Source organism: Equus asinus, chromosome 17, assembly GCF_041296235.1.
Source record: "Equus asinus isolate D_3611 breed Donkey chromosome 17, EquAss-T2T_v2, whole genome shotgun sequence".
Lineage (NCBI taxonomy): Eukaryota > Metazoa > Chordata > Mammalia > Perissodactyla > Equidae > Equus > Equus asinus.
Window position 1 is genome coordinate 10,558,206 of NC_091806.1, and position 27,518 is coordinate 10,585,723.

Consider the following 27,518-nt stretch of genomic DNA (forward strand, 5'->3'; position numbering starts at 1 on the left):
TCACAGTCTGTCTCAGAGACAGTTCCTCAGCCAGCCACATTGAGTTTCTTTGTTCTTTTCCATGGCTGCGCGGGAGTCTGTTAAGAGAGGCCCCTAATTTATTGAACCAGTCCCCTAGGGACGCACACGTGGGCTGCCTCCGTTCTCGGTAGGCGTGAGTCTTTAACAAATTCTCTTCTTCCTCACTCCGCTGTTGACAGCACTGGTTTCAAGGGGCAAATGGTGTCCTTCCCTCGCAAGCTCTGCCCGGTCATTCAGTTTGCCTTACACACCATCTGTTACGGCTCTGACTGATTTCCGGGTACGTTTCTTGAAGACACGGCCCTCCTCCTTCCTCGTTCTTCTCTTGTACCCTTCTTTCCCCTCTCCCAGAAGCCTTCAGGAGTCCACTCTGACTCCATCTCCCTGAGCTCCCGCATCCCGTACCTCAGTCTGACTTCTAACACATCCCTGCCCACCTGTCTCCTCCCTCACTGCCACCTCCTGAGTCCGAGGCTCCACCGGGTTGGGCTTGGACGGTTGCAGTAGACTCCTCTCTTGCTGATGGAAACCACATAGGTCACTCCTCTACACAAAGCCCTTCCATAGCTGCCAGGTGCCCAGGAGATACAACCCCAAATCCTCACACAGCCGGGCCCCATCTCCTGCCATTCTCCTCGCTCATTATCCTATAAGCACACGCCAAGCTCTTCCCTGTCTCTGGGCATTTGCACACACGGGGCCTTCTTCCTCAAGCACCATCCCCACCCCAGACACACCCCCTTCACCTCCCTAACGCCCACTCCCTTGAAGTCCCAGCTTACGGCACTCCCTCAGGGAGGCCTGCCCTGACCTCCCATCGGGAAGCAGTTGTCCATCCAAGGTGCTCTGGCACCAGGCCTGGCTCATTTTCTTACATTGTTCATCACTTTGTGTAATTTATATTTGCTAGAGTGAACATTTGTTTAGTGTCTGTTTTCCCCACTAGAACAGAAGCCACCTGAGGACAACGGTGTGTCTTATTCTCTGTGCTGGCTCCCGTCCTTGGGGGCCTCATCAGTGCCTGTCGAATGGATGGAAGCTTCTGAGCGCTTGCTCCTTGCCAGCCTTGTGTCCAGTATTGGACATTCAAAGTGGAATGGGACCCACTGAAGAGCCCAAATAGAAACCAGAGGGATGTGCACCTTCCTGGCAATATGACCCCACCAAGACAAGCTAACAATACCCCGGAGGACATCCAGAAGGATGAGGGGCCCTTCCCCTGGGGAAGGAGGGACGGGGACACCAGGCAGAGGGCACAGCACAGGCAAAGGCAGAGACGTTAAAGTTCATGTCCCATTTGGGCAGAGGGTGTGGACCCAGTGAAGGTGGAACGCAGGTGACAGGTGAGACGGGACGCGCCCCTCACAGAGGGCCCACTGCGATGGGTCACAGAGTCTGAAGATTTCTGCTGTTTTCCATTTCCTTGTATCCCTAGCCCTTCTCTCATGCGGGACGTGTGGTGGAGGTTCGGTGAAAAGTACTGAATGTAAACTGACAACAGGAGATGTTAACTGTTTCTAGAAGGGAAACCAGTGGTCCTGGATTCAAAAGTGACCTCCTGGCATCTTATTCTCTTCTGTCGTATCTATTGGCGGGTCTTTGTGGTAGCTGGGGGAAGCTAAGCTGCTGTAACAAAGAGACTCTCTGCCATCCATCTCCCCCCAACATCCAGTACCATAAAGAACAAGGAAATTTCCACGTCTGTTTCGTAGTCGCTTTGGGTGCGTGGATCTCCTCACTCGGTCGCTTGGAGACTCAGACCGATCCCCTCTGTCGTGTTTCTCCACCAGTCCTGGGGCGTTGTAAACACCTTCCTGGACGAAGCTGGGTTTCAGCCCTGTGCTGGGTGTAGACAGCGGGGAGGGAAAAGAGGTCAAGGAGGAGGTGAGGCGTGGTCTGAAAGGCTCCGTGTCAGATGGACCACACATCACTTCTGCTGCCATCCCGCTGGCGAGAATGTGACTTAACCGCAAAGAAGGCCAGGAAGTATAGTGTGGCTGAGCAGCTAGGCGCCCACCTTCAATTCTACAGCTCACGAGGAAGCTAGAATGGATCTGGTGGACAACGAGCCAAGGCAGCTGCTGCCGCAGGGTCCTGTTCCCCAGGAGACAGATGGCTGGAGGCTGGCTGGTGGGTGACTCCAGGTCCCTTGGGCTTTCCTCACCCAGGGAGTAGAGCCGTGAGCTCTGCCTCTGCCCCCGGCTGCCAGGGAGAGGCTGTGGGGGTCCCCCGACCTCAGCCCGCTCCTTTCTCTGAACGATGCTCTCGGTGGTCGGGCCTCTCCTCAGCCCGTCTCCTGTCTTTCATTCCTGGCTGTGATGACTCCGAGCCAGACCTGGTCCTCGGTCCTGCTGCTCAGTGGAAACCTCGGTCAGCAAGTGAGCAGCAGGCTCCAGGTCCCAATGGCGCTGAGGGTCGATGTGACTGGAGAAACTGCTCGAAGTGCTGGAGACATGGGAATGAGTCATTAATTACAAATCTCTATTATCTGCGGGTTAACAGAGGCCCCTGCTACGGGCTGAATGTTTGTGTTCCCCAAAATTCCTGTGTTGAATCCTAACAGCGCTGTGACGGCGTGAAGAGGGGGCCCTTCAGGAGGAGGCAGGGCTCCTGTGAATGGGATTAGCGCCCATCTAAATAAGGCCCAAGAGAGCTCCCTGGGCCCCTCCCAACTTGTGGTTAAAGCTGGAAGCTTCGATGCGAACCAGGAAGAGAGCCGCCCCAGACGCCGAACTCGCCAGCACCCCAGGCTCAGGCCTCCCAGCTTCCGGAGCCGTGAGTCTGTAAGCCCCCAGTCTGCGCTGTTCTGTCACAGCAGCCGGGAGGCACGGACAGTCCCTACCGCCTCTTCCTGCCAATACTGTCCTAGCCCAGCGGGGTTACTGTACGTACCTGGAAGAATAAAACAGCATTTCAGAGTTCAGGAATATAAACCCAAATTGGACTTTTGTACAAATAGTATAAAACCTCCTTCATATTAAAATTAATAATGGCTAATATTTATTGAGCACTCACTCAATCCTTACCGCCCCGGGTGAATATTATTTATGAGCCCCGTTTTCAGACGAGGAGGCTGAGATCTAGAGAGGTCAGGTAACCTGACTGAGGCCACACGGGGAGTCCAGAGCAAAGCTGAGGTTTGAGCCCAGCTCGTGGAGCCTGACCCCCGAGGTTCTTAGGAGGCTGCTCGCCCGGGCATCATGGGAATAACTTTTCCTGCACACCGGCAGTGCCCGGCGGCCCCACCGAGAGGCCATCAGATGCGCCTCCCCTCCGGCTCTCTCCCTGCCCCCTGCCTCATCGCTCTCCCCTCCTCTTACTGGTCCAGGGCCAAAGCCGTCTTCCTCTTCCTCGAGCAGCCCCCGATCTTTCTCAAATGTTAGCAAAGCTGATCATGTCACCTTCTGCCTGGAAACCTTTCCTGTTCCTGTCACCTGCAGAGAACAGCTGCCCCTGGCATCTGAGGCCCTGCACGACCTGGCTTTGCTCCCCTTCCAGGCTTTCGCCCATCACCTCCTCTGCCACCCCCCCCCCACCCCAGCGCAACGGGTGCTCCCTCAGCTGCAAATGAAAAGGGAGGGGGCAGAGGGAGGGCCTGCAAACAAACAAACTTGGAAAAGTCTGTATTCTCTACGCTTTCTTGGAAATTAACCCAGTCCTCCCATTTTCATTTGACCATAGAGGAACTAGCAGCCACGTTAACATCCTGCAGAGCAGCCACTTCGAAGATGCCCCTGCAGCCCCAGGCCCCCTCCCTCCCTGTGCTCCCCCACCTCCAGCCTCTGACTCCTGCCCGCCCTCCCCCCACCCCCGAACGCCCTCTCTGATCCCCTCACCCTATTGGAAACTTTCAAGGCCCAGCTTGAAAGCCACGGTCCCCATGAAACTTTTCTGATGTCGCCTCAGCTGAAAGGCTTTTCTCAGCTCTCAGCATTGGACTGGGCCTCTCTCTGACCTTGAAGTGCAAAGCCAGCGGGGATGTGAGGTCACGTGGGGTCTGTTCCTGTCGCCTCCTTGAACCAGGGGTTCCTTAAGGCAGGGGCCTGAGTCTTAGTCTCCTTCTCACATCTTGGGCAGGGCCTGGCACGTTCCGGTGCTCTGCAACCATCCCATGAACGAGAACTGGAAAAGGAGATGGAACCTGTGATGGGCAGAGCCGGCCTTCCCCGGCCCAGCCCGGCGCTGTTCCCATGGCAACCACCATGGGCTCCACAGCCCGGGGACCGCCTGGCCTGACCCTCAGAGCATGATGGCCAGGCCCAGAGGATTCGCCGGCGGCTCAGGAGCAGGCGGTCGGGACACCATTTGCCACCATGACAGGCTCTGCACGTCCAGTCTGGGTGTCCCTTCGAGAAATATGTCATTTGTCACCTGCAGACCCAGGATAAGGCTCCCTCGCTCGTGGCAGGCTGCCTCCATCCTTTCCTGAGCAGGGAAGTTGCTGAGTTTTTGTGAAGGACCAGAAGGAATGTGCTATGGGGGCTGCAGGCAGGTCCCAGACCCGGTGCTGGGGGCCAGGCTGGGGGCGGGTAGAGGGGCAGGAATGAGGGAAGCGGCCCTGCCCCGCCTGCAGGGGGCGCCCCACTCCCCAGCCCGCCAGGTGGAGCCCGTGGGAAGAGGCATTTGGGAAAGCCAGTCCCTCTGATTTGTACGTGAATCTCCTGATTCTGGAAAAAAGAGTTCGGAAACCTTTTCACGTAGGTGTAAGCCACACATCAGTCGGGGTTAAATAAAGAGCATCCACCGTCAGGGGCACGGACCCGAGTTGAGTTTCGTTGTCACGAGCATGTCAGAGGGGCGCGGGCTCTCACCCGGCCTGGATGCTGGCGCTCCTCAGCCAGGTGTTAGCTCCCCACGAAGGGCTCACGTGAGAGCCACGTGGTGGGTGCCGTTATGTTCCGTGGACGTCTCAGATCATGGTCGGTTCACATGCTGTGCAAAAGGACGCCCTGCTGACCCGTCTGGTGTCAGTCCCTCCTCTGGCGCCCGGGTCCCCTCTCACCAGGTGACACCCTCGCCCTCAGGGCCCGTCCAGGTGGAACCACGGAAGCCCCCCACCTCCATCTCCAGCTCATAAGGTTGGGGGCCAAAGGATATCCTAGCACAGAGTGTAAACATGTAAACCCCCCAGCTGGGGTCTATAACACAGACTCCCTGGGTCCCCACCCATCACAGACCCCTCCCAGCTCAGCCGCCGCCTCAACTGGCCGCGTCCCCTGGAGAAGATGCCTGGCGCAGTCTGCTCCCGGTGGGCAGGGAGGCCGGCTGGTGTTACCAGTTACACTGCCTCAAGCTGGTGGGTGCTGGGAGGCAGGTGGCGCCCCTGGTTCTGTCCTCTGTCTGTGGCAGGGCCCGGCTCAGCCTCGGCTGCTCCCAAGCCAGCCTTGGGGCTGAGTGGATCTGGTGCTGTGTATGTCCCTTCGCCCTGACCACCCTGCCCCCAGCTCCATGCTTGAAGACGACAGATAGACAGACAGAGAGCATGCACACAGCTGGGGACCCGGGAAATGGAGGGAGTGAGGGCCCTAGCTCTGCCACTTACCAGCTGTGTGATTCTGAGCAGATTGCTTAACCTCTCTGTGTCTCTGTAAAATAAGGATGGGGGTGTTGTGATGGGGAGAAGCACATGGGCACGTAGTGGGCTCAGTAAATGTTCTCTTTTGTCCTTCCTGGCAGCCCACAGTCCCCCACTGTGGGCAGGGGGCGGTGAAAGGAAGTGGGAAAGACTATTCTTCTCTCTCTCTCTGTCTCTCTTCCTTTCCCTCCTCCTCCTCGTCTTCCCTCGGAGCAACAGAATGTTGCCATCACTCAAAAGGGACAGGGCACCGTGAGCCACATTCCTGACCTGCCTCTAAAAGGCAGACTCAGGTGGGGCTGGAGGGGACGGGTCCTTCACAGGCTCCTGCGCCACTCTCCTCCCGCCTCCCTCCACCTTCCCCACCTGTGGGCTCCCACCTGAGCATTTCCTTCAGGAAGCGCGTCCTCCCCTGATTGCCTTTCCTCTGAACCTGCCACGGGCCAAGTTTCCTTCGGCTACAGGAATAAATGCTACTGGAAAAATCACAGGCCAATGAGCATGCCGGCTCCTCCGAGCCAGGCACGCGGGGGCCATTCCGTGGGCTGTCTGAGCCTCATTCATCTTTCAGACTAGACTAGTACCCCTCCCAGGGCTGGTGGGAGGATTAAATGAAGGGCCATTCCGAATGCCGCAAGTTCAGGGGTCTTCTGTGCTTGTCCTTTGCCCCTTTCACTTCACGCAAAGGCGGAGGGAACCGGCTCGCGTCAGACAGCAGCTCCAGAGCCTCCTGGCTCCACCGGACATCCTCATGGCCCCTAACAGACCCGCTCCCTCCCTCGGGGTGGCGGCCTGGCCCTTGTGGGTTGCTCTGGCCCTCTCCCCGGTGCAGGCCCCTGTCACCAAGCCCAGAAAGCCAGGCGGTTTGCACTGATTTCCGCCCCCACACCCTGCCCCCTCCCTGCCCCTCCTCTCCACGAGGAGCCCACTGTGTCTGCCGCAGAGAAAGAGAGCACCAGATGTCACCACGCTGCTCCAGTCAGCCCCGGCGGGGGGTTTGATCGCTGGCTTAACAACTTCAGCCATTTTTCTTAAGAGAATAAAAGAGATTCAGAGGAAGGAGACAAAGATTGAGAGAGAATGAGGTGAAATGACCGAAGACTCAATGGGAAATATAAAGAGGAAGACAAAGCGAGAGAGACAGACAGACCGGGGAACACCTTCTAGAAGCCACCTCTGGCCTGTCCTGGGCTCTGGCCCCAGCTCCAGCCCTGCCCCCCAGCGCCCGTGGACCGGCAGCCTTGCAGCCACCATGTGCACTCTGAGTGATGGCGCTCGCCCTGTGGAGGTGACAGCCCCCCGCTCGGCATGACAGGGCATCTGCTTAAGACGCAGGAGCCTCTGACAAGAGCTGGGATGCGCACCTTGTGGTGCAGAGGGCTGGCTGGCAGGGGACAAATGGGCTGCCAGTGGCGAGCCCAGAACCCCTGCCTCCCTTCCTCCAGGGCCTGAGCAGCCGTGGCTGAGCCTTGACTCGGCATTCAGCTCCTGCTCTGCCCCTCCTGCCCCCCTGCCCTCCTTCCCCTCGGGGTCTTCGATTTCCTATTTGAGAACAGTTCCAGCCTGTGTGGCGGTGAAATCCGGCCTCTGTCACCAGCGAAGGCTGTTTTGAGCTCGGGAGTCAGAGACCAGCACTTGTTTTCATTAAAGGCAGGAGGAAGATAATCTGACTGTATCAAAGCAAGGCATCTTCTTAGAAGCCAGGGGTTCCTGGGACCTCTAACGGCCTGGGATAATATTTTAAAACACGCATATCCACACGCTCGCCCCCAACCCCTTCCCAGCCTCTGGTGGGAGCGTCAAAGCTATGTGGAGATTTTCGTTTTTTGGGTTTTTTCCTCGCTAATGTTTCTAGGTCACTTCCATCCTCCCTCGCGAGGCAGGAAACGCCATGGATTCCATTCTAGTCCCTGAGCCTCCATAATTAATGGGATCACTGGAAACTGACCAGAAGGGATGCTGGGGGCTAGGGTTCTTATCTCTCTGGTCCCCAGGCAGAGAGGCTGAGCCCATCCAGGCCCTGGGCCCTGACACTGATCCCTGCTCCCTCTGAGCCCACGTGGGGCTGGCAGTCCCGGGGCCTCTTTCTCTCCAGCCCCCCACACCCTCCGGAGCTGTCTTTTTCTATAATTCTCTTCTCGTCGAGTCTATTAGCGTTCTCCAGCAGGCTCTGCCAAGCTCAGCCGCATCTCCTTGTCTAGTTTGTATTAGAAGAGAAAGCTCTGGCGTGTTTTCCCCTCACCTGAGGAAAGAGACGATTCTCTTTTTCAAGACGCTCATAGCCTTTGATGAAGCCCAAGAAAGACTTAAATTATAATGAAATGCAGTCGATTCAAGATGAGATTGTCCAGGAGCGCTTCCAGCTGCCTTGTGAAAATAGCTTGGCTTTCCAGCAGAAAGGGAGCTGGCCACAGAGGCCTGTCCCGTATGCCTTTTGCTGGCCTGTCTGCAGTTTCACACCTGCCTGTCTCCTCTTCCCTGCTTGGACTATTGCAGTAGCCAGTCAGTGTAACCGCCTCCCAACTCATCTCCCTATGGTTTGTTCTCCTTCCCTTCCATTCTTTGATTCCTCCTGCTCTGATCATGTCCCTTTCCTCCTCCAAGGCCTCAGTGGCTCGTAAATCCCCAGTTCAAGTGCCCTCTCCCCTCCTTCACAAAGCCCGCCCAATACCTTCCAGGTGGCAGGGACTACACCATCTATCTGACTCCCATACAGCTGTGTCTGTAGCCCAATAAAAATCCTCTCAGCCCTTCTGCCTGGGGTTATCATTACATGTATGCTTGACAGAAGAGAAAGGAGCCCCTAAGAATACAGGCCACCAGGTGCCAGGTACAGAGGGAAAACCACCTTGGAGTCACAAGGACCTGGGTCCAGCCCTTGCTCCGGCACTTACCAGCTGGGTGCCCAAGGGCAAGTTCACTCACCTCGCTGAGCCTGCTTCCCCCTCTGTAAAATGGGACCAGTGATGCCCCGCATAGGACCACTTGTGGAGGCTAGAGAAGGTGTCATGTGCTGGGCACATGGGAACTGCCAGGTCCCTGGAGGCCACTCCGCTTTGTTTCTTATTCCCCGTAATGAGAAAGGTGGTGTTAGTCTGCTTTTACGGACGCCGAATGGTCCTCAGCCTTGGCGGTGTTTCAGAAACGCCCGGGGAGCTTGGTAAACTGCGGATGCTGGGGCCCCACCCCCGCCCCTTCCTGTGGTTGAGCCCCAGTGGGGGGGGCTGTGGTCAAAGGTCCCCGGTCGGGGACAGGACAGGAGCTGCTGCACAGGGTGCTAAAGCAGCAGAGGCCCAGGCGGGTCCTGCTGACTTGGAAGAAGAGCCCAGGGGAGGGGCGTCCTCGGGGTGGAGGGGACTGTGCTGGGGGCGGCCGGGCTGGGAGCCTGGGCTGTGGACTGAGCCCAGGGCAGCCCCTCGCGTCTAGCCCGCTGATCCGCAGGATGGGCTGGGAGGCGCAGGGCAGCACATTCCGTTGTTCCTGAGCACAGCCGCTGCGGGACGGCCTGTCAGGGGAGGGTGGGAAGCCCCGGGGAAGCAGGAGCTCACTAAGGTTGTCAGGAGCCAAGGCTTGCTCTCCACCGCTGAGAACAGAAGGGAAAAACACCCCGGAGTTAATCAACTCCCTGCAATATGGCTGGTGCCACGGGTCTCACAGCTGCCTGGGGTCTCACTCCATCTTCCAAGGGAAGGACATTATGGTGACCAAAAGAAAAACACCCTCAGACAGTCAGGACAAGGCCCTGCTTTCACGAGTCACACGCTCATTCATTCGTTCAGTCATCAACAAACGTGTATTAAGCGCCAGGCTCCAAGCTGGGGGCTCAGAAACACAGAGGAGAGGGCTTCCTGACCTCATGAAGCTCAAATCGTCCATCGTTCCCCTTTACAGCAAGACACCTGTTACGGTGGTCTCTGTGGTCTGTCTCCCGTCTCTCCCCCCACTTCCTTTAATCCCGCTCCAGGCAGCGTCCATCCCCTCCCCTGGGGTGATACTGCTCTCAACAAAGACCCCACGACCTGTACGACCTCTGCGCCCCGGAGAGTCCCTCCTCCGCGGTCGTCTTACCTGACCCAGCAGCGCATATGACATCCTCCATCCCGCCTCCTTTTCAGATCGCTCTCCATTTGGTTTCCAAGGCGCCTCATGTTCCTGGATTTCTTCCCACCTCACTGGTCGCGCGTCTGGCCCCCTCTGTTGGTTCCGCTCTCCCATCTCTTAATGGTGGGGTGTCCTCTGCAGAAGTCATTGCTTGGGCCTCGTCTCCATCAACATTCACTCCACTCAAGATTTTATTTTTTATTTATTTTTATTTTTTTAAAGATTGGCCCTGAGCTCACATCTATTGACAATCTTCTTTTTTTCTTCTTTTTCTCCTCAAAGCCCCCTGGTACATAGTTGTATATTTTAGTTGTGGGTCCTTCTAGTTGTGGCATGTGGGGTGCCGCCTCAGCATGGCTTGACGAGCAGTGCCATGTCCGAGCCCAGGATCCGAACTGGTGAAACGCTGGCCCGCTGAAGCAGAGCGCATGAACTTAACCACTCAGCCACAGGGCTGGCCCCTCCTCAAGATTTTAAATATTTCTCTGTGCTGACAATTCCATATTTATATCTCCAGATCAGACCTTGCCCAAACCCTAGACTCAAATATCCAACTGCCCAACCAGCATCTCTCCTTGACTGGCATCTCACACTCAATTCTGAACTCACTTCCTGATCTTTCCCATAATTCTCCACCTGCAGCCCTGCTCCGACTCGGGCCACGCAGCTCCATCCCTCCAGTTGCTCAGACCGAAACACCTGGTTGTTATCTGGGACTCCTCTTTGTTTCCTATTTCACATTGTCAGGAAATCCTGTTGACTCTACCTCCAAAATGTACCCACAACCCCGGTCCCCCTGACCCCCCGCTGCCGCTTCTCTGGTCCAAGCCAGCGTCTCTTGCCTGGGTTTTTATGGTTACCTCCTCATGGTCTCCACGCGGCAGCTAATGTTCCTCCATCAGATCCTCCTCTCTGGGCAGAACCTTCCGGTGGCCCCATCTCACTTGGAGTTACCATGCCCCACAGGACGCTCCAGGACCCGGGTCCCATGGCTGCTCCGACTTCCTCCCTCCTTCTCTTCTCTGTGCTTGATTCTTCCCAGGCTCCCTCCCTCCTTGGGGCTTTTCAAACTTGCTCTTCTCTCTCCCTGGAACGCTTTTCATGCAGACACCTCCATAGCTTTTTCTGTCACCACCTTCACATCTTTGCTCAAATGTGACCTTCACAGCGAGGCCTCCCCTGATCCCAACATTTAGAACTGCAAGGTCCGTCCCCACGTATTCCGTCTTGGCTCCCTCCTTCCCCACTCCCTTTGGCATGGCGCTTATTACCATCTAACACGCTATGTGTTTGTTCTTCATTTTCTTTCTCTGGAGTGGAGGTCTGTGTAGTGAGTAGAATTGCGTCCCCCAAAAAGATATGCCCAAGTTCTAGCCCCTGTAGCCGTGCTTTGACTTTGTCTGGAAAAGGTCTTTGCAGATATAATGAAGTCAAGGATCATCCTGGTTTTAGGGTGCTGCATCAGAGAAAAGAGAGAGGGATTTGAGACACAGAGACGCAGGGACAAATGCCACGTGAAGATGGCGGCAGAGAGTGGGGTGATGCTGACACAATCGAGGAGCCCCGGGAGCCACTGGAAGCCGGAAGAGGCAAGGACGGAGTCTTCAGAGGGAGCAGGACCCTGCAAACATCTCCATCTCAGACTCCTGGCCTCCAGATCGCTAAACAATACGTTTCTCTTGTTTTCAGCTGCCAAGCTCGTAGTAATTTGTTGTGTCAGTCCTAGGAAACGAAGGCAGGATCCTGGTTTTGAGCAACTGGCACCTGCGCCCTAATTTGCAAGATGAAGAGGAGCGTTCTGGATCCCGGTGCGGGTGTGAGAATTAGACGGTTTGTATAGATGCTGCATGAACGCTAGCTTCCTCCCCCGCCCCTCACCGTCCTCCTGGTCTCTAAGTTATGGGAACACCCATGCTTGTCTGCCTTGGAGAGCCATTCTTTATGGTGTTTTATCAAACGCCATTTAAGGACCTGGGAAATATCCATGCTATGCTGTTCAGTGGGGAAAAGCTGGTTATGAAACGGCACGTGCGTTAGCCCCACTTATCACAAGTGGGCATGAAAGTACAGCCCGTTACCAGACAGAAAATCTTACTCAGGCACCCGGAGCCCAGAACCAAACCGTTCTTTGCTTTTTCCATCGACTCATCGCAGTCGGCACAGAGTCCACCTGGCATGGGCACTGGGGGACCTCGGCCTGCCTTCTCTCCCTGCTTCTCATTTCCCCTCGCCCCCCGAGTGTTCCTGCTTCTTCTGTTATTTCCTTCTGGGATGCATTGTAAATTTCTGCATAAAAGTCAGGCGTCTCTTTCACTCAGTTGGTTCCTGGTGCCTTTCAGCTTGGCCTGCTCTGTTGAAAGGAGTCTCTTTTCCTATGAGTTTTGCTTGTTTGTTTGTTTCGGTGGAGGCTTTTCCAGGTGGCAGCTTGGATGGTAGCTCCTCCCTGGAGCATCTCTGACGCCCGCCCCCTCCCGCACCGTGAATGTCTCCTCCACAGCTCTCGCCATTTTTGATTTGTTAACTTCATTTCTTTATTTGTGTATCTTTCACTAATGCAAATTATTCGTTCGTGGCTGTCTTCTTCACAGGACTGTGAGGTTTACTAGAACGGGGATAGGGTCCGTCTTCATCACAGCTGTAATTCCAGAGTTTAGCGTGGTGCCTGGCACCCGTGGGCAGGCACAGTGTGTGTTGAATGAGTCGCGTGCAAGCACACGTGGATGGATGGACACTATCCCAAACTCTGTTGCTCCTGGCGATAGGAATTTGGGTTGGCTTTGTGCTTCAGCTTCTCCAGTGACAGTGGCCACGGCTTCTGGAATCCCTGACATTGCTAAAACCCCGTGATCCCATGAGGAGAGGGCTACAGAGGGCCGGGGGCAAGTTATCTTCCACAAGGCAGGCTCCCCTTAGAAGCAAAAACTGAGGGGAGGTTTGGAGGTTTCCAGGTTTCCAGTGGGCAGCGATGTTTAAAAGATGTGCTGTGCCGTTGTCTGATTGACTTCGGACGCCCTCCACCCTCAGCAGGGCTAGAGCTCTCCACTAGGAACGGGGCTTCCTGGAGCCCTGCTGGAGGTTTAGCACCCCACGGCAGCCGAACAGATATTCTCCGGGTTGGGCTCCAGGGAGAAAGGATGATGGCAATTGCGTCCACACCAGCCCTGGTCTTGAGTGGAAGCATCTTCTCTTCTTTTCCATGTGGGGCTCTACCCGCCACCCTCCAGGCCCCCACCTGGAGGGGTATTGAATTGGTTATTGGAAGTGAATAGGAACTCATCGATGTCTAGATATTGAATGTGTAATGGGCGACCACAGTGAACTCTCTTACTCATTCTAGACGATTGCCGATTCCTTGGGATTTTCTATGTAGAAATGCAAATGAAGACGGTTTCGTTTCTTTCTTTCCCTATCTTATGCAGCTTACTTACGTTTTCTTTCCGGACTGTGTCGATCAGGGTCTCCAGTTCAAGGCTGAACAGAATCAGTGGCAGAGGGCATCTTTTTCTTGCTCCTGACTGTTCGGAACGATGCCTAAAACTTTATCATTGAGGAAAATGTTGGCTGAAGTGTTTTTTATTGATATACTTTATCCGATTAGGAAAGTTCCTAATCTTTTCCTAATCCTCATCCTTTTCCTTTTCCTGATCCTGTCTTTTCCTACTTTGCCAAGAGTTTCTGTTTGTTTTCATCATGAATATGTGTTGAATTTTGTTAAGTGCATTTTCTGCGTCTTTGGAGATGATTCTCTGATTTTCCTCCTTTCGTCTGTTAGTTGCTGTATTGTGTAGTAAATTTCCTGATATTGAACTAACCCTGCATTCCTGGGTCAGACATTACTTGATATGACATATTTTTTTTAATCAGCTAGGATTTTATTTAGAGTTTCCTAGGTGAGATTGGTCTACAGTTTCCTTTTCTTGTATTGGGGCTGTTTTGAGGATCCAGTGGCCTGGTGCTTTGAACATCACATAAAGCTCCAAATTTTTACATACTTACTAATTACCTCAAGGAGCCTCGAGTCTGGCTCAGGGAGGGGACTCTGACCAGGAGGTGCGTGAGCCTGCTCCGCGGGACAGTGTGAGAGGAGCCCGGCCAGCACCGTGCCTGGAATTCCGCGATTCAGGATTCGTCCATGATTCTGGAAGGCTTTTGGTCCTCAAGAGTCCCATTAAAGACCCAAGACCCCAGAGAGCAGATCACAACTGAGGCTAATTTCAGGATTAGCCACCAACCATGAGAGAGGGCAGAGAAGGGCTGATTCACCCATTTTACCAGCACGGTCATGTGTCACTTACCAATGTTTTGGTCAATGATGGACCATATATACGACAATGGTCCCATGAGACTAGTACCATATAGCCTAGGTGTCCAGTAGGCTATACCATCCAGGTTTGTGTAAGGACATTCTGTGGTGTTTGAACAATGGCAAAACTGCCTAATGGCCCATCTCTCAGAACGCATCCCCATCGTTAAGCGATGCATGACTGTAGCAGGACCACTCCCACTGGGGAGATAACACATCACACGGTGGTATCCCTGACAACCAGATGGGATGTGTACCCATGTTCTTCACCATCATATGGAGCAGGGGGTTGGGGGTGGGGTGGGGGGATGGTCTCTTTAGACATAAACAGAACTTCTTCTAGCCGAGTTGTCCTAGCGCAAAATCAATAAGAAATATAACTCCACCCCTCGAAGGCATTTTGTTTGTTTGTTTGCTCAGATTCATGGCATAGTTCCAGCTTCTGTTCCCAAGCGTCAGTTTGTATGCACCTGGAAATGGGGTGGGACCTTCTGAGGCCCCCGGGAAGGCTGGGAGTGTAGAAAGAGCCTTGGCACCGGAGTAGGAGAGCCGGGTTCAAATCCTCACTCCCCCACTCCTCTCTGTGACTCTGAGCCTTGACTTTCTGCGTAAAACAGGAATAATTACACTCTCCCTTCTAGGGCTGTGATAACGATTAAATATGATGAGTGCCAAGAGTCTGGTCCCTGGAAGATGCTCTGTCGATTCCCTCCATTTCCTGGGTCTCTGATTACACGACCTAAGGGAATAAGGAGGGATGCAGGCAAAGCCGTGCCCTGCTCCCTCAGGTGAAGGGCTGGAAGCTGGAGTGCAAACCTGGGCTCCCAGCACATTCAGACAGGCCACGCACTGTCCACGTCTAGGAGGACGGTCTCCTGGCTGTGGGGCGTGGCTCTGGGCGAGGAGGCGGGGGGCTGGGTTGCCAGCTGGTCCGTTCCAGGAGGACGCTCAGAGAGGGACAGCTCGGATTTGTGAACTGTGCAGAGCCACACCAGGAGCAGGCCTGGGTATTTGGGAGGGGGGGATCCAGTAGGATTTCCTCCTGGGACCAGTGAAACGGGATAAATGGAGGGGATGCCACGAGCAGGAGTCTCTGACACCTTGGGGGTGAGTTCAGAGGCGGGCTTCCCATGGGATGGCTCCACCCACTACCCTTGGCCCAGAGCGTTCATCCCTCCTTCCATTCTCTCCCTCCCCCGCCATCCATCCTCTCGCTCATCTATGGACAGCATGCATTAACCTGTCCGTCTACCCATTCTCGCATCAAATCACCCATCCATCTATCTATCCATCCACCTAACTGTCTACACATTCATCCATCCTTCCAACCATCCATCCACTTCTCCATTTACTAATACTAATAATGATAATAACAAAAATTATAGTGGCTAATGGTTCTTCAGTCCTTTTTTGTGCCTGCCACTGTTTAAGTGTTTCATAGGTATCATTTAGTGCCCACAACAAGCTTAAGAGGAAATTCTATTATTATTTCCGTTGTCCACGCAAGAAAACTGAGGCCCAAAGAGAATGATTCATTTGCTGGTGGTCACACAGCCAGGAAATGCCAGAGCTTAGAGTCAACCCAAGACACGTGGCTCCAGGGCCCATGTCCCTAACCACTGGGCTAAATGGCCTTCCAGAAACTCACCCACACACCATCCGTCCACCCTCCATTGTCTTTTTACCCATCCTTCTATCCACCACCCATTCTATCCACCCAACCCCCATGCATCTCCACTTACGCTCTACCCTCTCAGCCATCTCCATTCCCCACCAGGTACCCATCTGTTCCTCCACGTGCCGACACATCCGTCCGTCTACTTACCCGCTCATTTTTGCCTGCCTACCCATATAGGCATCCAACAGCTGTTTACTAAGCACCTTCTATGCTAAGCGCTGATGTTTAGACGTGGATGGTACTTAGTCTCTGACATCAAAGGGCTCACTCTTCTGTGAGGGAGACCGGGAGACGAACCATGGAGTAACCCAATGGTGTAAGTGCTAAAGAGGCAGCGAGCCCAGGAGGATCTGAGTGCACGAGGAAGGGCCCTGGACCGACCCTGGGACGTCCGGGAGGCTGACTCAGATGGGTCACAATAATCCAGGTGGAAAGGATGAGAAATGACCCTCTGGGCAGATGGAGGCTCCTGTGCCGAGGCACAGCCCCAGCTTTTTCCCAATTCGAATGGCACAGAGAAGGGGGTGGTCCCTTTCTTTCTGATAGACTGTGGGAGACAGGACTGACCGGCAAAGCCCTGAGCAGCCCCCACTGAGCTCCTCAGCCGGCATGGGGACAGGCCAGTCAGGGGCTGACCAGAGCAGGGCAGCCGAGCCAGCATCTGAGCTGCCACCCAGGGCAGCTCTCTGGGAAAGAAATGCCAAGTCCAGGGTTCCTTTAAGACCCACTGGCTGCTCAGCTTCCTCCAGAGCATCTTGCACTTGCTATTCTGTGCGCTTGCCACGTATTTGCAAGTTCTGATTGAACAAACACTGGCTGGGGCACAGTGAACCCAAATAATTGTGTGCCTGTCAACAGTACATGTTAATTGGAGAGCTGTGGCGTCCGCGGGACAGGACACGAGGGAGAAGCCAATTACTGCGTGTACCTATTTGAAAGGCTCCCACTCCTGGAATTCTGACTGGCATCAGAACACTCTGTATTGGTCCGTGTCATTGATTTTCATCCTGCCTCAGCTGACGGGCTCGTTAATTGACAATTACCTTTTTCCCTGTGTTGGGAGAACTGACAAGCACGACCTGAAGTGTTCAAGTTCCATTTGAGCTGAGCTAAGCCTCTCTACCTGTTTAACCTATAAACTGGTCCCAAGAGGCTCTTCTGGGGGGCAGGGGGCCTCTGGGGAGGAAGCAGGGATGTTGGGGGAAGTGCTTGCGTCCTAACGGGAGCAGGAAGCACGCACAGCCAAAGGGCAGAGGGTGGAGCTGGGTGGGACGAGGCAGAGACTGGGGCAGACATACAGAAGCTCCATTGGGACCAATTCACGTTTGGCTCCAGTGGGTAGAGAAAGAGGGAATGTCCATTAAACGAGCATCAACTATGATCCAGGAACTTTTTTCCTAATTGGGTCCCCCATAAACTTTTAATACCACAGATATGCTGTGTATCTGTTTATATGTTGTATGTGCGCTTTATACAGTAAAAGGTAAGATTTTTGGCACCCTCTCCAAGAATCAGTTGTGGCCCCCTTGGTGGGGATATTGCCCCCACTGAGCATGTACGGTGCAGAGAAACTAAGGCAGGAGCCCAGACGTAAGGACTTGGTGGGGATCGGGTCCCACTTACCGAGACACACTGTGTCTGGGCAGTGGAGCTGGGTCAAGGGTCAAGACTTGGGCTTCAGACTTGGGTTCAAGTCTCTGCTCTGCCCCTTACTGTTTGACTTAACCTCTCTGAACCTCAGGCTCCTCTTCTGTCAAATGGGGCTAGAAACAGGACTCGCCTTACGTTGGGTGGCAGTGATCGTTCAGCGGGGTAATGCAAGGAGAGCATTTAGCACAGAGTAAGCTCTCAACAAACTGTGGTGGCTACTATGATCATTCCTTCCAGAACCTACTGGCCGGGGGGCTGAGGTTCATGGCGTGTGCCCTGCTCCTCAGGGGCGTCGGTCACATCTCACTCATCTCGGCGACCCTGGCCCTGGCACTTGCTGCTGTGTGAACCGTCCACTATCGGGCGTGTTCGCTCTGGCTCCCAGCAGGTCGAGCAGCAGAAAAAGGGTCAGGGAGGACAGGGGCTGCCCACGAGCACCTGGGGGCCACGTGTGCCTCTGGGAACCCCATGTCCAGCCACTGAGAGGAAATTGCTTTTTTAGCCTCTGCAGGTGTCTGGGCGACTTCAGAGAGTTCCTTCGACTTCCGCCTGCCTCTCCCTTAAGTTGCCCTGCCAGATCGTCCGCCTGAGGCTGCCCGAGCTGCCCACGGAGTCTGACGTGTTCCGCTTGGACGAGGGAAAACCCCGGTGCCCAGTGCCCGAGGGTCAGGGCTCCGAGGCCTCTCAGTCCCGCCCAGAGGTCAGAGACACTGGCACGGGGTCAGGAGCTGACCTGCCTGGAAGGCCACACCCCAGAGCCCAAATCTTTAAAAACTGTCCCCAGGACTTTGTCCTGGGCGGTGGCCACTTGGGTCTCGCCAACATCAAGGGGACTCTTGCCCAGTTTTGAATAGCTAAAGATTTCAAATTCAAGTTCAGCAAAGGGCTATTGCCCCACCCGACTCGTGCTGCCATTCTCCGCCATGCAGCCTCTCCTAGACTTGTCGGTTTCGCTGTCACACCGTCGCGCAGAAAACCATGTCATCACAGACCAATCCAGTAGCCACAGGCCGTAGACTGGACTTGCTTTGGGGCACTGGCTTCCAATTATTTTTAAGCTGTTGACCCCTTTCTTCAAATGAAATCTGAGTGGAAGCCTGACTGATGTGGAAGAGGAACTGATCTCTCTAAGCGTAACAGAACAGAAATTTACCCACGTGTGAATATCCCGCGTTCCCTCTCACCGGGGGCTTCCTGCTTTCTGCACAGCCCTCCCGCGCGCCCCCGAGCGCATCGCTACAGGTGTTGAGAGAAAGAGAAGAGCGAGACCTGCCTGCTCACCTCCCCTGCAACCACCCACCGCCCCCTCCCGAGGACCCCAGAAGCCCCGGCACACAAGGGGGAAGTTACTAGTTGGTGGGGAGATGGGTTCGAATCCCAGCCCAGCGCTCTGTAGCTGGGTGAGCAAAGACGAGTCGCTTCACCTCTCTGAGCCTCCGTTTAGGCATCTACAAAATGAGGAAAAGAATCACGTTCACCCGCCTCTGCATTGCCACGAGGACGGAAGAGATCCGGGAAAGTGGGAACAAACTCTGAAGCGCTGTCCTGGGAATCGGAAAAATACTTTGTTGAGTTCTGTGTCCTTTTTTTTAAGGTTACAAGTGGCAGAAGCAGATGCTCCATTAACTGCTGAGGTGGCCAAGTCTGGGAAATTCCAAACTGCTTATGTTTTGCTTGGGAAAAAAAAAAAACCCAGACTGGCGCGTTCCTGCCCAAATCCGTGGAGCAGAGCCTGCTCGGCGCCGTGTTCCGAACATTCGGCTCTCTGAGCCTGAAGCCACTCTGGGTTTTAGCCTGTTCCCGCCTGGTTCTGTCTGTGAAACCTGCTTCTGCAGAAAGGGGAGCACTTTCAGCCGCAGGGGCTGCAGCGCGGGGGCCCCACTTTGCTGGGGTTCAGAGCGGGATGGGGGCACCCGGTCACCACCGGCACCAGTTTAGGTACTGCCCAAGGGTCCCCTTCCCTGATGCCAGCCTTCCTGGGGGAGGTGACAGTCAGGACGCAAAGGGCCCTCGCTGTGCAGAGGCCTGAGGAGGAACTGGTGTCCGTCTGGCAGGGGTCCCGGGACACTGTGAGGGGCTGGCTTAATTCCCATCCCCCTCACAGTGAGGGGGCCTGAGAGAAGGGTCCTGCAGGAGGCCCGCGCCACCTAGAACCAGACAGAGAGACACCAGGGGGGTCACACGGAAGCCATTTTTGGGGGCAATTTTGAAGGGGAGACCCCAGCAGGGAGCCAGTGACTCCCAAGGGTCTCCCGTTGCCAGGCCCTGTGCTAGGCTCCTGCTTTGGCAGCTCATTGTGTCCTCAAATGACCCTGTAAGGCAAATACGATTGTCCCCTTTTATAGAGGGGGAAACTGAGGCTCAGAGGAGTTAGGTGACTTACCTAAGACGCCACAGCTAAGGACGGTGGTGGAGCCACGTTGGCCGGAAGCACAGAGGAGCCCATTGTTTAATGAGGTCGGGGGAGACTTCGAGAAGGGAGTGCACAGGGGCCAGGTCGGCTCTCGGAATTCACGTACCCCACAGGTCAGGGAGATCTGCACCAGCTGGCTCAGCTGACGAGCAGGGAGCACCGTCCACGCAGCCAGCCGTGGCTCACTGAGGTCCCACTGCGTGCATGCTGTGGGCGGACATGAGGGAGGCAGAGATGAGAAGTGTAGATGCCACCCTCGAGAAGAGCATATTCTTCTTTTGTTTTCTTTCTTTCTTTTTTTTTTTTTTTTGGTGAGGAAGATTGGCCCTGAGCTAACATCTGTTGCCAGTCTTCTCCTTTTTTTTTTTCCTCCCCAAAGCCCTAGTACATAGTTGTATATTCTAGTTGCAGGTCCTTCTGGTTGTGCTATGCGGGACGCCACCTCAGCATGGCCTGATGAGTGGTGTGTGTGTGGGTCCACACCCAGGATCTGAACCGGCGAACCCTGGGCTGCCAAAGTGAACTGCACAAACTTAACCACTCGGCCACAGGGCTGGCCCCCAGAAGAGCACATTCTATAGGGTAAAGCAGGCCATGGGAATAAGCACAAGGCAGTGTAGACACTGCTATGACAGAGAACTGTGTGGAGGGCTGAGGGCACGAAGAACACTGCGGGGGACCGCGGGAGGCCGTTGGAGCCCAGCCACGGGACGGCAGGAGAGGACAGAGACTGAGGATGTCGTGGCCGAGCTCCGGTCCACAGAATCCCTGAGCACACGGCGTGTTACTGCTTGCGTTCCACGCCCGCCCTGCCAGACGGGAGGTTTCAAGCTGGTTCTCGCTTCTTCCAGATCTGACCTCAGGCAGGGCGTGGTCTTCCCCTCCAGATCCCCACCGTCACTCTAGACGCCCAGGGCCCCCTCCTTCAGGTTGGGGGACGGTTTACAAGCGTCTAGACTGTCGACGTGGAGCTGCTGATTTTGGGTGGGTTGGAGGAGGGCTGGGTTGTCTCCAGGGACCAGTGGGTGTCACTTTAGATCAGATGCTCAGTCAGCGACCTCTCACCCCGTCCCCCGGTGGTCCATGCACACAGTAACAAGAAGGGAAACTCAGTGCTCATGCGGCTTCCTTGAGGCACCCTGCGGCTGGTGACAGGCCTCCCTGCTCCAGCTGGGGTTCAGTGTCTCCCCGTCCCAGCCTCCTGGTCCTCCCTCCCTCCCTCCTCTTTATTCTCATCCGCAGGGGCAACCTCACTCTGCAAGGACATGTCCCAAAGCAGCTAAGAGCCGGGACTCTGGAGCCGGCCTGCAGGGCTGGAGTCCCAGCTCTGAGCTGGCTATTTGACTTTAGGTCAGGACTTAGCGTGTGCCTCAGTTTCCTCGTCTGTAAAGTGTGGATACTAATAGGACTCACCTTGTAGTCTTGCCGAGAGAACTGGGTGCCAAACACCTGCTTTTTCTGGGGCTCCACACTGTCCTCGGGGTGAAGAGATGCCACAGATCTTATCGTCAGGGGGCTCTCAGCGTGGGTGGGAGTGGTGGCGTGAATCAGGCAGACGATGCTCCTCGGGAAGGGGGGCCAGGACGCAGGTGAGGTAAGTGGTCAGGGGAGAGAGCAGTCCCACTGGCGGGTTTAAACCTAAATTCTAGGATGGACAAGGTGCAAAGGAGAAAAAAGGGGTAGGTCTAGGGCCTAACCCCACCCAGCATCGGGGCAAATGATGTCAGACTGGACAGGAAGGCACGAGGAAGAAAGGCGCTCCAGGAGAGGGACCTGGATGGGCAAAAGCGTGGAGGCAGGCAAGCATGGGGTGGTACCCGGAAGAGCACATGCAGGGTTGATGTTGAGAGCGGGCCCCCATGGGGCGTTAGCACATAGTGGCTAGGTGTGCCAGCCGCCACGCCAGGGGTCACATAGATGACCTCGTGCACTCCCCACGCTGACCCTGTGAGTCCACTGTTACCTGCATTTTACGATGAGGAGACTGAGCAAGCTCAGAGAGGGGACGCCTTGCCTAAGATCACTCGTTAAGTGCTGGCTCTGGGCCTCGAGTCCATGTGTCTGTCTGCAGAGTGGGTGACCTTCCCAGGGCCCCACGCTGTCACCAGGCAGCGGGAGAAGAGTCGCGGAGGATGAAGGGGAAGCTGGTTCGGGGCCGGGGGGAGGACTCAGAAAGTTCCAGAAGGACATTTCAGCATGGTCCTTCTTGGGGAAGGCCAGCCGGCAACAGGGGCCTCACACACTTGGAGCGTCCACAGTCGTCGCCAACGCGGAAACCCAGGCTCTGTACCCCTGGTTTTCTGCTCCGAGACTTTGTTGGGGGCTGATTCTGGGTGATGCCCTGTTCCTCTCCCCATTCTCCTGCCTGCCAAGAGGAGTTCCCATGCATCCATTTTCTCATCGGCACAGCTCGCCGTCAGCGCGTCGGCCACCATCCTACGGATTCTAATACAGTAAAGGCTTGACTGCGTTCCAAAGGTCCATTCACTCTTCCCTGTTGGGCCCTAATCTTTCCAGGCACAGCTCTTAGGCCTGGAGCCCATGCAAATTAACTAGGAGCTTTAGAAAATGCCGATTCCCCGGCCTCCTGTCTCGGGGGAGGCCCAGGGGCAAGGCATTTTCAAAGCTCTCCAAGGTTGAGAAGTATTGCTTAAGAAGAATCTTCTGGAACAGTCTGTGGACCCTCTAAACACGGCCGGGGTTTCCTTTCCACTCGCACCAGCATAATCTGCCCCCTTTAAGCCCAAGAAACACCAATCAAATGATTCCTGCTGGCCAGAGACCAGGCCTTTGGAAGCCTTGTGGACTCCGGTCCTGGGGCAAGTTCTGACTGTGTCTGCGCCGGTCCAGCCCTGGTGACTTCAGAGTCACCCTGAACGGGCCTCCCGCCTGTGCCATCTCCCCCACATAGCCAAGGCCCCACGGAGACTTTTATCGTCCGTTTTATATCGTTGAACGGGGGCCTTGGATGCTTGTGGTCATAATTTTGAAATATTGAATTACGCCGAGCGTTATGGGCCGTGTTTTCTGTTTGAAGACAGGTTAATTGCCGCTCTTCATCTTTGATGCTGAGATTTAAGCTGGTTTCCCATTTGGCCCTAATTGGTGGTGTTCCAGCAGGCCTCCTGCCCTCGGAAGCCTTTGATACGGTTTAGAAACCCTTTTACGAAAGCCCCCTTTTCTTTTGCCCTGCGCATTTAATAGATTGGCATTTCCTCGGTCATCTTTTCTTCTCTGGCGATATTTCAGAATCGCACCATGTGTCCACAGGGAATAAACGCCACCTCTCCAGCAAATGTTTTTTTACAGCGCTCGGCAAGAGAGGATTAATTGCCCCCATTCACACACACCTCTCACTCGCTGGGTTCCATTTTCATATGGAGATTTTTAATCCTTTCTTCTGTTGCCAGGCTGGGTTTGTCTGTAAATGCTGGTGCTCTTACAGCGACGTTTCTGGAACAGACCTTAAGAGAGCATCACTGCAAGTGCTCTGTTTTGCAGATAATATCACCATAATAATGCTTTATGTGTCAAGAGAACACTCACTGTGAGGATAGGGGCGGGGGCAGTAATGAGCCGGCCGTCCCTGGAGGTGTTCAAGCACAGTTCGGAAGCAGATTGTCAGGCATATTTTAGAGGCAAATACAGCACAAGAACTAAGAGGTTTTTGAGTCAGAAGGACTTGAATTTAAGTCCCTGCCGCTTACGGATCTTGTGGCCTTGGGCAGCTTATGAGCCGTTTTGAGCCTCTATTTCCTAGTCTATAAAAGACAGTTAATAATAACGCTTAGCACATAAAGTTACAGCAGAACTGGGTCAAATAATACCTGGCCCTTGGTAAGCGTTTGATAAATACGGGTTACTATTACTAAATATTATAGACGGTAGCAGGGCTTCAGAAGTAGGCGGGGGAACAGGGAAGAAATGGACACACAGACCCATCAGTTATCGTCAATCTCTAGAACTCAATAGGCTGTTAGAGTTAACAAAGGGCTTTCACATCTGTAACCTCAATTTATCCTCACAGCAGACGGACAACACAGCAGTCTTACCTTCTCAACAGTCCTCTACCCAGAGGAAATAACGATGGGGAGAAATGGAGGCTCAGAAAGGTGAAGCGACTCGCCTAAAGTCACACAGCATAGGGATCGAGCCACTAGCATCCTAATTCATACATACCCCTCTTTTTCTGCTGCTTCCACGAAACCAGTGCTGCCGTCTATTCCGTTATCCTTCTGCTTTATCATAAGAATATTTCTTAATACCCCAGGATCTTCCTTAGCGGGGTGGGCGTGCTCCCGGGCTGCCCAGATTCTCATTCTGAGGGTGGTGCTTGCCAATTCAGATGCAGGACTTGGCGCTGCTTCTTTCATTCCCCAGGATGTAGGGCAATCAAGCAGGCTGATAATAATAATACATAATGTTGGATACTCATAATGCCCTTGTTTCCTGCGGCCGTCTTAGAATTTTAATTTGATACAAGGGACATTATTACTCCATATTCATTAAATCGCATGTTAACCTCTTTTAAAAAATGCTTTTCCAGCAATAATGGAAGACAGTTTTACATGAGGAAAGTCATTTGGGGAAGAAGACCGCTCAGGAGGTTTTCCCTAGCATCCTTCTGGCCCGAGCTGACCCCCCGCCCCTCCCCCGCCAGTTCAAGTCTCCCTGTCACAGTTTAACAATATAAAGGACAGGAGCCATAGGCACAGGGCTCAGGGACGCCTCTGAGAAGGGCCTTCCCCAGTGCTGATCATCACTGGCTCCCAAGACGGCCCCTTGGCAGAGGGCTCCTGTGAGTCAGCCCTTTGCTCCTGCGAATCTTCAAGGCTCATAACTGTAAGAGATTCAACAATTGGAGGAAAGAAGGGAGCAGATCAGGGCCGGGGGTGGAGGATAAGTGGGGGAGATCCTGATGCTCCTTAAAAAGTTATACCCCTCAAGAGTCGGGGAGGGGGAGCGTGAACGGGACCCACTGGGTTCCCTTCGGGAGCGAGACCATCTATGGACACTGAAACCCACAGACACCGAAATCCACTAACACCGCCCCCCTTGCCCCCCCGCCCCCCATTTTTCATCTTAACTCCTCACACTGAAAGAAGCAAGTCTACAGGTCTAATCCAGCCCTCACTCCCAGGTGCTGACCTCTGGCTAAGCCAGCTGCTCCAACTGCCCTCAAGCAAATGCCCCCAGACTCCCCAGGGCCAGGGGTGGGGGCCCCACACTGTCTCTAAACGGGGCAGCCCTCCTTTGGTTTTTCAAATCGAGTCAGCACACACTTTCAAGTGAAAAAGGAATTCTGAGCCCTGAACCTGTCCTACCCTCTCTTTGCGGATCCAGAGAAGGGCAGGGCTGTTCCAGGCGTGCGGCTGAGTGGGAACCGGGATCCAATTCGAGTTCCACTGCGGCACACCATCTCAGTGGCGCCGACCCTGGGATAGCGCCAACCCAGCGCCATCCTTCCACAGATGCTGCAGGAGCACTGCGGTTGACTGTGTTCTCACGAAGTACCGGAAACGTTCTAAACAGTACGCATCCTCTCGTGGAATCCCCACAACAGTCCTGTAAGGTGGCTTGAACCCAGGCCGCCGCATCTTCTGCCCATCAGCCTCGCACTTGACTGCCTGGAACCCACCGCCCGGAGCCTCTGTGTCCTTCTCTGTGAACCTAAGCGCCCCGCTCCTGCCCAGGCGAATTTACACTCAAGGTTCAAGTCAAAGGGGTATAAAAATTCTTGGCAACGTCAAAAGCGCTATAAAAATGCACGCCTCCGTACTAGTGCCGTTATGAAATGTAGACAAATTATTTGGTTTGGGGCCTTTCTTTCTCTTTTTTTTTAATGCTGTAAAAATTCTGGCAGGAAGAATCTTTGCATGGACGCTGGATGGCGCATTATGGGTTAGAGACACATTCCTTCAGAAGATTTATCTGGAATCTTTTCTGGGCTCAGCACTGGGACAGATGCTGGAGATTCAGAGAGAAAGGAATCCAGTCCAGCCCTCAAGGTGCTTCCAGTCCCCAGGGACTGGCAAGAGAGAAAGCAGCAACTACCTTCCCCTGAGGAATGTGCCAGATGGAGGAAGGGGCTGGAGGCTACAAGGGGGCCCAGGGGGCCCAGGGGGCCTGGCCCGCTGAGCAGTGCACTGACCCAGAGGGCAGGCTCTGGTCCGGGTTGGCTCGGATTCAAATCTTTGCTCTTCTCACTTACTAGCTGTGTGTCCTTGGGCAGTCTTCTTGACCACTCTGTACCTTAGTTATCTCTTCTGTGAAACAGGAATTGTAAGTAGCAGAGTCCAGCCTCAAAGGATTGCTGTAAATATTTCATGAGCCAGCGACTCTGGAAGTCTGGTGAAGGCTACAGACTCCTTCTGGGAATATTGTTTTTCAGTGCGTACAACAGAAACACATAGGATTACAAAGTGCACTAATTATATTAAAAATAGTATCAAAATATTAAAAACAAATTTATACGTTAGCAGTAGACATGCTTCTGTATTAAGGCATTAAATAAAAAGATCTGGCGGCTAGTCTAATAAACACCATAATTTCAAAATGGTGACGGGTGTAAGTGGTATTTCGAGGCATCCGCCACTACCTGATATGGTAGGAATTTATCTGTTATTTCTATTGATGACACTCAACTAAAGGGAATGCTCGATTTCGGTTAAGATCGGCAAACACAGAGATGTCATTTTTCTCTTCCAAGTTCTCGGAGCCCCGGAATTCTATCCAGAGAAGCTGCTGGAGGCCCGTGGACCCGGGTGGCTGAGTCCCGCTCCAGGGAGTCCCCCTGCTGTGGGGGACTGAGGACGGAGCCCCGCCCTCAAGGGGCTGCTGCGGGGCGGGGGACAGACATTCTTGGGGTCGCATGTTACGGCTTAGATGAGCCCTGTAAATGCTATCAGCTTGGTAAACCGGAATGACCCACTTCTAGGCAGTTCAGCCTCAAGGTCCAGGGGACAGGCTGGGGCACGAGACCGCATCCCAGCTCTGCAGCCAACCGCCTCTATAACTCGGTTGGTTCTGCGAGCTCTCTGGGCCTCAGTTTCTTCCTCTGCAGAATGGGAAAACAGCGTCGACTTCACGGTTTCGTTGCCAAGACTGAAGGCGTTACCATATGTGAAGGACTTAGGACGGTCCCGGGCCCACGTCAAATGCCCACGTGTTAGCTCCAATATTATTAGGATTGATAGTCCTTGCCCAGTGGGTGACCCGGGCAGCGGCCCAGCATGCACACTGTGTCATTTCCCAAACTCCAGTCATCTTCACTGAGCATCTACGGAGGCGCTTAACAAGTCATTTTTATGGAACAATTTCTCTGTTGGAGTAGCGCTCATGGATCTGAGATTCTGAGCAGCAGAAGGATCAGGGATACTGTCCCCATTACTGCCACCAATGTTACCTCATTTAGTCTGCACAGTTTTCTTTCCAGAGAGCTACCATTATCCCATTTTACTGACGAATAAATGGAGGTTCAGACAGCCAAGCACATTGGCCCGGGGTTGCAGACCACTGAGTGACAGAGCCGGGATCTGAACCCAGATCTGTGCCACCCTCAGAGGCCTCGGCGGCAAGGAATCTATCCTGCTGAGCCAGAAGGGTGGGGCCCGCCCATGTGAGGCCAGCCTCCTCGGTCCCCGCGTCTCTGGTCCAAGCAGGCCGATAGGAGCTGGGATGCTTGCTGTGGACCAGTGAGGAGCGTAGGTCTCTCTCATGAGCACCGAGCGAGGCTTCCTGCTCGATGCCTGAGTTTCTGATGCGTAGTGAGCATGCT

General features: G+C 54.3%; 1 protein-coding gene and 1 long non-coding RNA gene across 4 annotated transcripts in view; both read right to left on the bottom strand.

Moving 5' to 3' along the window:
- TP53I11 (tumor protein p53 inducible protein 11) overlaps positions 1-27,308 on the bottom strand; it is a 456,279-nt gene extending 428,971 nt beyond the window's left edge. The window contains exon 1 of the mRNA XM_070487578.1: positions 27,303-27,308. The gene's annotated coding sequence lies outside the window, so the exon portion shown is untranslated. The remainder of the gene's footprint in view (positions 1-27,302) is intronic.
- LOC139040746 (uncharacterized) lies at positions 2,335-8,713 on the bottom strand. Of its 3 annotated transcripts, XR_011495058.1 has the most exons (6): positions 8,522-8,713; positions 5,977-6,072; positions 5,564-5,606; positions 4,833-4,953; positions 3,977-4,143; positions 2,335-2,466 (listed from the first exon to the last, which is right to left on the bottom strand). It is a non-coding gene; the product is annotated as an uncharacterized lncRNA (long non-coding RNA). The 3 variants fall into 3 exon arrangements; XR_011495057.1 differs by having other exon boundaries at positions 3,977-4,953; XR_011495059.1 differs by lacking the exon at positions 5,977-6,072 and having other exon boundaries at positions 3,977-4,953.
- Positions 27,309-27,518: the final 210 nt, after the last annotated feature.